Source organism: Budorcas taxicolor, chromosome 3 (assembly GCF_023091745.1).
Source record: "Budorcas taxicolor isolate Tak-1 chromosome 3, Takin1.1, whole genome shotgun sequence".
NCBI lineage: Eukaryota > Metazoa > Chordata > Mammalia > Artiodactyla > Bovidae > Budorcas > Budorcas taxicolor.
This window is the reverse complement of record NC_068912.1, coordinates 108,432,503-108,442,016: the sequence shown is the minus strand read 5'-3', so window position 1 is coordinate 108,442,016 and position 9,514 is coordinate 108,432,503.

Genomic DNA, 9,514 nt, shown 5'->3' with positions numbered 1-9,514 from the left:
TCCTTTTGATTTTTAAGCTGTTAGACTAAATCTTTGTGTAATTCTCCCCCCACTCTCCTGCCCACCTCCCCCCTTTTCCTTAGAAAAACACATTTTAAAAATGTTAACCAGGTACCTTAGATTGTTTCCAGAAGAATAATGTCACGTTGAAGCACCTGAAATCTACTTCTGAAGCTGATGTGTCAGGGGAACCTCTGTCGGTCAGGTCAGCCTTGCCCTGGGGGAAGGTTCTGCTCAGCAAGACACTGAGGTTTTCCTTGGCATTCTGCATCCCTCTTGCTCCTTTGTCTAGTCTAGACTGGGAACAAAATCTGACTTCCAAAGGAGAGACACAGACTGAGATATGGAAGAAAGTTAGGACAAATACTTTCTCAAGCAGCGAAGGAAGAAGAGGTCAAAATCTTGATTTATGTAATTTTTTAGAACCTTGATTAGAAAAAGACAGATCTGCCAACTTTCTCATTTCAGGAAAAATCGATCCTTCCAACTCACTGTATCAAGGTTGGAGGAGTCTTCTAGATGCTTTCCATGTCTATTAGAGAGAATTTAGAAATGTAAGTTTCACTTCCAGCCAGGGATGGACAAATCCCTCAGATGCTTGGCTTCTGTGCCCAGCACCTAGGGACTCAGATTTCTACTGTGCTCAGCCGTCCCTCGCCTCACCAGTGCACTAGGCATAAACCAAGTAGCTTATGTCTGAGGGCAGGGATCTCCTGTCAAATCCACCAAATGCCTGTTTTCATAGGGCTCACAAGCTAAGAATGGTCTCCATATTTTTCAGTGATCGAAAAAAATAAAAAATAAGAATAATATGTTGTGACACGTGAAGCTGTTAAGAAATGCAAATTTCAGAGTTCATTAATAAGGGTTTATTGGAACACAGCCACCCCATTTTTTAAAAAATGGTCTGGGGACTTCCCCGGTGGTCCAGCGGTTGGGATTCTGTGCTTCCACGGCAGGGGCTGAAGGTTTGATCCCTGGTCAGGGAACTTGGGTGCTACACAGTATGGCAAAAAAAAAATTTTTTTTTAATGGTCTACAACTGCTTTAGCACTACATCAGCAGAGATGAAGAGCCGTCCTGCAAAGCCTAAAATATTTACCTCCTGGGTCTTTACAGAAAAACTTGCCCACATCTCTGTCCTGGTCTCTGGTGTGTGTTCTGTGCATTGCACAAGTATGCAATTGACTAGAGCTGACTGTTAGTTTCCATTACCCTCCGAGAGTGAAAGTTGCCTGTCTCAACATGGAGGTAGTTCTTTTTTTTCTGCCCTGGGAATTCAAACGATGGGGTTCCCTATACATCTGAGTGTAGCTGATGCTTTAGTGGGCCAGCAGGGGGCTCTCTGCAGAGGTTTACATTTCAAGGGGAGGGGGCAGAGGGAGCCTGCATGGAGGTGAAACCAGAGTCTGGGAAGAGCGATGCTGGCCGTCTGTCAGTCTAAAGGAGAAGCAGCTTCAGGCACAGATCCAAAGAGCCCCTTTGTCCAGAGTCTTTATGAGATTGGTTTCAGGGATCTTGAGGCAACCACCACACAGGTAGAGAAGCGAGAATCTCTGCTTTGTCCAGCGAGATTTAGGTACTTTGGGGTCTTCAAGGTCTGCAGCTAGGGTGGGCAGTTTCAGGAGCATTCTGAGGAAGCCCCCCTGGGGCCCAAGGCTGGTGCACATGCTGCCAGTCATGTGGTTTAAAGCTGCCCTGAGCAGCTTCATAGCAATGACTGCTGAGGGTATGGCTGGGAGACGTAGGGCCTGGTGGATGCCTGTGAGGACCCTGTGGTATTGCTTGTGAGCGTATAGAATCTGTGCCCTGAATCCCCCTCCTCGATAAACAAGTGGAACAGGCTGGGGGATGGAGTACAAATGTGAGCACAAAAATGCAAAATGTGAGGGCTGGGTGTGAGTTTTCACACAGCTCAGCAGCAGTGCAGCGAAACTCCTTGAGTTCAGGTTTTGGCTCCACTATTAGCTGTGTGACCCTGCTCACTTCCCTTGACCTCTTCATGCTCAGTTTTCTCATCTGTAAAATGGGCACAATAAAGGTACCCAAGTTACAGGGCTGTGCTGAGGATGAAGTAAGGCAATGCAAGCAAAGGACTTAAGACAGTCTAAGTGCTATACAAATGTTAGCCATTGTTATCTTGAGTATGTCTCCAACTGTACCCACAGCTTTGTGAGACTTGGGGAAATGCAAGAACGAATCCCACAGTCTCTGCTCTCAGGAGCTGACATTGGGCTGGGGACACTCAGATGTCATAAAGGTTTATAGACAGTCCATAGGGAAACACAGAGGGCGGGGAGCAACTTCACAAGCAAATTAAATCTAAAGATGACATATGAGTAGATCCACGGAGGACAGCACAGGGATCACATTTTAGGGGGAGGGAACAGCATGGACAAAGGCACTTACATTTTGGAAAATTCATTTGAACTCGGTACCACTAAATAGTTCTGGGTAGAAGAGAAGATGGGATGGGGGAGGGGAGTGAAGGGAGGTGACTCTGGAAAACTAGGTTGTCACACCAGTGGTGGCCAGTGACAAAGAGATCAAGGTCTGGTTCCTTTAATCCAGTGCCCTAATGAACTTTGATGCTGGTCTTATTTTTCCTCCCAGAAGGAAAAAGGAGAAAGCCCTATTGATAACTACCATCTCCAGTAATATCATGAGACTAAAGACATTCAAATGAGACCTTTCCATTCACTCACTTTTTTTTTTCATTCATTCCACAAACATCTAGCATGCAATAACAAAAAACGCATGCAATTGGTGGGAAATACAGGGGACATATGGACTGAGCAAGGGCTGGGTGTGAAGAATGTGGGGCACCACATAGAAGGGAAAGAAAGATGCAGGATGGGGGCGGGAGGGGGCTGGAAGAGCTTTGGGGGGAACAGAAATGTCACAGTTGGTCAATGGAGAGGAATCAGAAGGACCAAAAGAGGGAGGAAGGTTTTTCAGAAAATGAGGGAAATAGGGAGGGGGAAACCATGGGAATGCAAAGAGAATGTGTTTGTGAGAAACTGAGATGCAATGTCTGTGGACATTTTGTTGGTTTGGTGGCAGGGAAACTATTGTAAATATGCATGGTCGGCAAATGCCTCATAAAACAAAATACCTTGTGAGAATGGATGTGAAGCAGGAGAGAAATCAAGCAGTCTTCAGCAGTGGTTCCACCCTTGGGAGACAGGCCAAGTATACATTCAAGGCAGTTGCTGTCAGTCTGCCGGCCCCTGGGGCAGATCCGAAGTCTGAACTGGATGGGTTTTCTGCGAATCTCAACTGGCACAAGCAGCTAATGGGCCACCGTGAGGCTTTTCTATCTGCTCCCCTCCTTCTATGTGGAGCTCAGCTCTTGGAAGGTGGCCCAAGAGGCCAGGATTCCACTTGGTGGTTCCACCTTCAGGCCTGTCCCAGAGTAAGGCTTACTTTGGACTTTACTCTGCCTTCGACTCCCCAGCCCCATGGCGCATCAGATCAAATGAGTAGAGTGCAGTCCATGCCCTACAGGATGTGGTTTCCTCATGCCCGAGGCAGTGAAGAGCACAGAAGAGGGACACTGGCCCAAACCAGAAACCTTTATCCGAATGCAAAGCCCTCAAAGATTACTCTAACGATAGAGATGTTCAGGTGAAAATGCTGAGTTCTGCAATCATGAGCCTGCTCTTCACTGGGCCTTTTCACCTGAGTCCTCCCCCTTGGAATCCTCCGAGATGAGACAGTGGGTCTGACGACCTACATGGCGCCCTCCTGGCAGTCCTGGGGCCAGCAGAGCCAGGGCTCTTGGGGCCACCGTCTCAACTGCCCCAGCCTCTTTCAAAGTCAGTGTCTTGCTCCAGCTCCCTTGAGAGGGCTCTTCTCATGATCCCTGAAATTGTGACACCCTCATTGTCACCACCATTGCCAAGGAGCCATCCAGGGCTGGCCTGGGAAAGCACTTTTCTTTGTTCCTTGAGCTGCCAGCTTGTTTGACAGGCTTGGATCTGGTCTGGCTGTTCCAGCATCACTTAACCCCCTCCACTGCCCCCGAATCCTTGTTCCCCCTTCTCCCGTTCCCCTGCCCTGAAGGCTGCCGGCTTATTCCTTTTGGAGATGAACTCATTGTTGACTTTAACTCACTTCGATGTTTCCCAGGGAAGCATGCTGGCTGGAGGCCCACCCCAGCTCCTAGAAGAAGACAGCGGGGCCAGTGCCAAGACGGGGTGCCAGGGGCCTTGGAACTGCCAAAATGCCTCCCATTTTTATGGACGGGCCTGGATCGACCTGAAGACATTCCAAGTATTTAATCAGCAGCCCATGGTACATATTGGGTTGCAGAGGGAGCCCTCAGAAGCCAGCCCTTTCAGGAGATGAAACTCAGCCAGAGGAAGGAGCCGGCCTTCTCCATGGGCCAGGCTGATGCTCCGCAGATGGAAAAAGTGCCTCCCAATAACAATAATCAATAACCAAAGGCTGGCAGCTGCTGTGGCCTGGCTTGAGGGGCCCTTGTGGGCTTCGCTCTGCCCTCTTCCCTGCACAGGACTGAGTCCAGCCAGGAATCCATCTCACCCACCACCCTGCACCAAGCTCCGGGAGAGCGAACAGGCGAGGGAGGAACCATATTTCACATACTTTCTCTTTCAAAATGTAACCCTGTTTCGCAATTTCCTACTTAAGTTCTGGAAGGCTCTAGGGTAGGACCCAAGCCACCTTCTCCAGCCACTGGCCGGGTCTCTCCTCCTCCTCACCACCAATGTCGTAGGCTAGAGGTAGGAGAGACAGGTGTGGATCCATGTTGAGCAACCCTTCCACCCTCCCCCATCAGGGCTGCTGATCCATGGTCTATTTGATGCTGAAGCCAAGCGAGGCTGCAGACAAAACCTGTTTATCCCTCACCCTGTGTTGGCTCTTTCCCTTGGGAGAGCCAGGAGGTGCACCAAAGCAGGTGCGCCCAGCTCAGGTCTGCTGGTCTCAGCAACCCCTGGGGCACCTAATCTCCAGATCTTCCCTACTCCCCTGTAACCAGGCTTTTGTTTCGGCTCACTTTTACTAGCCAGGCAGCACTCCAGCCCCTTTGCAATAAATCCATCTAATCCTTCAAAATGGAATCTGTTCTCTCTGGTGGTTTTTCTCCTTTCTTACCACCCTTCACCAGGCTTTCTACCTGTTGTCTGTTTCAGTCTAATCTAGACCACAGCTGGAGGAGTCAGGAGCAAAAAAAATGCCCGCACCTGGATTCCTGGCCCTGTGTCAGGGACTTGAATTGGGGCCCAGGAAGCTGACCCTTTCCCTAAATTCTCTCTGTCCTTCTGAACCAAACCAAACAAACCAGGGAAGCAGGTGGGGGGAAACCTACTTAAAAAAACAAAAACAAATTCAGCATGCACAATCCCGTCACCCAAAATATTGAAATGGAAGACAAATGCTTTCCCTGGAGAATTGGTCTGAAACATACCAGAGCTGGCATTGGGTAAGGTGGACAGAAATGTGTCAGTCTGAGAGAGTCTGGGACCCTGCAGAGGAAGGAGCTAACATTTTCCAAATGACACCATAACCAGATAACACCCGTATACACATCCCATGCTGTTGTTGCCTAAACCTGGGAGTAGGGTCAGCAATCTGGACCTGACTCCTCTCTCCAGCACCCCCTCACTCTGAAAATCACAAAGTGTGACTTCCCATCCGTCCTAACGGTCTCCAGACTCAGGTGGGCTGCTTCCAAGGCTGTGAGCAGGTAACCACTCCCCACCTTGAAACCCATACCTTATCTCCAGCTCAAAACACATTGTTCGTCTTGAAAGGACAGAGTGAGACAGACCAGGGTAAGGACGCACTGGAATTGCACCTGGACACACCGGCCTCAGAATTTGCTCCTATGGGTAATTCTACAGATGTGGCAGCTCAGAACCACCAGTAGCCCCTATTAAGTCCCCTCCTTTAACTGCCTAGAGCACCAGGAGTGGCTTGAGAAGAGATGAAGAGGAGCAGAATGCCTCAGCATCACCCAGGTGATGCAGGAGATATGGGAGGATCCAGCTCCTTCTTTGAATTGGGTTTTGGTTTTGATGTTTTAGAGGAAAGCTGAAGGCAATGCTTCTGAAGTGTTTAATGTGTGTGTGAATTACCTGGGGGATCTGTTTCGAGCCAGACTCTGATTTCTATGTCTGGGAGGGGCTTGAGAGTCTGCATTTTTAGCAAGCTCCCAGATGAGGCTGATGTTGCTGATACATGGCCACCCTTTGAGTAGCGAGGACCTAGGTTCTAAGAGATAAGGACAAATCAGTGCCAGAGATGGCCAAGACGAGCCTGAGGCCCAGAGACAGAAAAACAGAAAAACAATGGTACACACACGTAGAGCCAGAGGCTGGGAACAGAGAAAGACACGGCAACAAAAGTAGGACAGAGAAAGGACAGAGTCAGAGAAACAGGGAAGGGCAAAAGCAGAGAAACCAAATGAGAGGTGGATGAGGCATACGGCCAGAGAGACTGACAGAGGTGGGGCAGAGAGAAAAGGCAAAGTAATGGCATTGGGTAGAGGCTGGAGCCAGCCATTGTCACCCAGGCTCCTGACAAGCAGCGAAGGGGCTCAGAGAAATGAGTGGGTCGAACCCCACAGTGAGTCAGGTGCACAGATCTGAGACCCTCATCTTCCAAGCCTTCCAGCCTTCCCACGCTGCACTGCCATCTCCTTGCTCCTGTGGAACTATCCCCCACTCAGAGCCTTCCACTACTGATCTCCCCCTTCTCTCTCCTGTGTGTTCAACCTCTACCTTTTAACTGCACCCTTCCCAGCAGGTTTTAAACATTGTCAAGACTTCCCCATCTAAAACAAAACAAAACACTCTTTCTCAACACCATATCTCTTTCTAGCCTCTGTCTTACTTCTCTCTGTTTCTGAGCTAAACTTCCAGAAAGAATTTGTGCTGAATTCTGCCTCCATCACCTTCTGCAAAAAGCTCTGGAGGAGGCCACAGTTGGTGTATGTGTTGCAAGTCCAGGGGTCAGTTTCCAGGCCCCATTCGTCTGTCTCCAGCAGCTTTTGGTCCTCTTGATCTCTCCTCCTGCTTGCTGGCTTTTGGGATATGCCACTCCCCTGGGTTTCCCTTTGCCTGCTCCTTCTCTGGCTCCTTGGCCTACTGATCTTCTGTTATCTGACCTTTATCCTCGGAGGGCTGCAGAGCTGGGTCCTGAGACTTCTCTTTACCCAGGGCGCTTCCCAACCCACAGCCCCAAGGATCTTCTCTATACCAGCTGGCATTCCAGCTCAGGTGTCCCCTGTGGGCTCTAGGCCTGCTTTTGTGTCAAGGCAATGTCTACCTTGACATTTCCTTGCCGGGAAAGATTGAAGGCAGGAGGAGAAGGGGACGACAGAGGATGAGATGGTTGGATGGCATCAATGGACGTAAGTCTGAGTAAACTCTGGGAGTTGGTGATGGACAGGGAGGCCTGGTGTGCTGCAGTCCATGGGGTCACAAAGAGTCGGACACGAATGAGTAACTGAACTGAACTGAGTGTTTACCCACCACCGTCACCAGGACATCACATTGGTTTGTCAAATGAAACTTGATTGAAACCAAGGTTTTGTTCTTTTTTCTCTTCCCAAACTGGTCTTCCTCATGGATTCCCCATCTCAGAACACAGCATCATCCTCTGTCTGGATGTTTGAGCCAGAAATGGGGACTTTGTCCTTGACACCTCCTTCTCCTTTCTCTCCTCGTCCATGTCCAGTTTATCACCAAACTCTGCCAACTTTGTTCTCCAAACACCTCTGACTTTGTCCTCCTCTATTACCACTGTCACTTCCACCAACACGTGTCCCCTGGATGACAGTGACAGACTCCTAAACAGCTTCCTGATAATCTGTCTTCTATACGACAACCAACATGCTGTCTTTCAAAATTTGCAAAGCTTCTCATCTAATCATGCTGGCTTGCTGCTTAACTCTTCAGCAGCCTCCTTTAGCTCTGAAAATAAAGTCCCAACTCTAGGTGGACCTTTCTGCAAACAGCTCACTTCCCTTGCCCTCCAGGCCTCCCAGCTGCATTGGTTTTCTTTCATTTCATTGAACACCAAGCTCCTTTCTGCCACAGCACATTTGCATGTTCTGGGTCCTCAATATAGGACTATGCTGTCCAATACAGTAGCCACTAGCAACATACAGCTAGTGAGCACTTGAAACATGGCCAGCACAACTGAAGAATGGAATTGATAATGTACGTTCATTTCAATTAAATTAAAAAATTTACATGTATTCAATTCAGCTACCAGAAAATGTTAATCTACTCTTTAAACAACTTGGGTACGTGGTAGGTGAATCTGTTTAAAAATGTTTCATTTCAGCTGTGTTGGGTCTTCGTTGCTGTGCTCAGGCTTCTCATCGCGGTGGCTTCTCTTGTTGTGGAGGGTGTGAGGGCTTCAGGAGTTGCGTGGGCTCAGTTGCCTCATGGCACGTGGGATCTTCCCGGAGCAGGGATTGAAACCATATCCCCTGCTTTGGCAGGCAGATTCTCAACCACTGGACAACCAGGGAAGTCCTGAATCTACTCTTTAATTTGAATTTTTATTAAACCTAAATACATACCAAGTATTTCTGGAGAAAATTGTGTCTGAATTGATATGCTATAAAGGGTAAGTATATACATAGAATGTTGAAGACAGTTTAAAAAAAAGAACGTAAAAGAGCTCACTAATAATTTTTTTATATTGATTACATGTTAAAAAGACAACAGCTTGCATACATTTGGTTAAATATAAGATAAAATGAACTGCACCTGTTTCTTTTTACTCTTTAAATGTGGCTACTAGAAAAGTATTAAATTAGATAAGTGGCTCACATTGTATTTCTATCAGACAGCACTGGTCTAAACACCCTTCCTTGTCTTTGTGTTAACTCCTCTTTATCCTTCAGAGCTTAGCTCAAATGTTACCTCCTCTGAAAAACTTCCCTGAGATAGCTTTTATTTTTATTTACTTTCATAGCTATGTGTGTGTTTCAGTGGTTGTCTGCCTTTAACTACACCCATCTATAATTACACATTTATTGGAAGGATTACTTGATTCATGCCTGTCCCCCGACCAACCCCTAAGCTCCACGAGAGCAAGGCCCCTGTCTGGCTCCCCGCTGGAAACCAAACATCCTTCCAGAGCTTGGTGACCAGATGGCTGCCAGTGGACACTTCAGAATGACAAGAAAGGATTCCACCCACTCTTCTGCCATCTACCCCACCACTGGGGTCCAGTGGTCCCCAGCCATCTCAGGGTCCTGGACACTCCCTCCCCCTAAAGTGCCATGATAACCCTTCAGGATATAGATTCTACCTCTCCCAGATGCCAAGTCTTCCTTGAGAGCTGATCAGGATCCTTCCTGCTGCAAGCTGGCCAAGACCTCTATTCCATCCTTCGAGGGAATGAGAGCAGTGATTCTCAGGCTTGAATGTACATGCCAGTCACCTGGAACCTTGTTAAAATGCAGGCTCTGGTTCATCAGGTCTGGAATGGAACCTGTAAATTCTCATTTCTAACAAGCTGCCTGCTTATA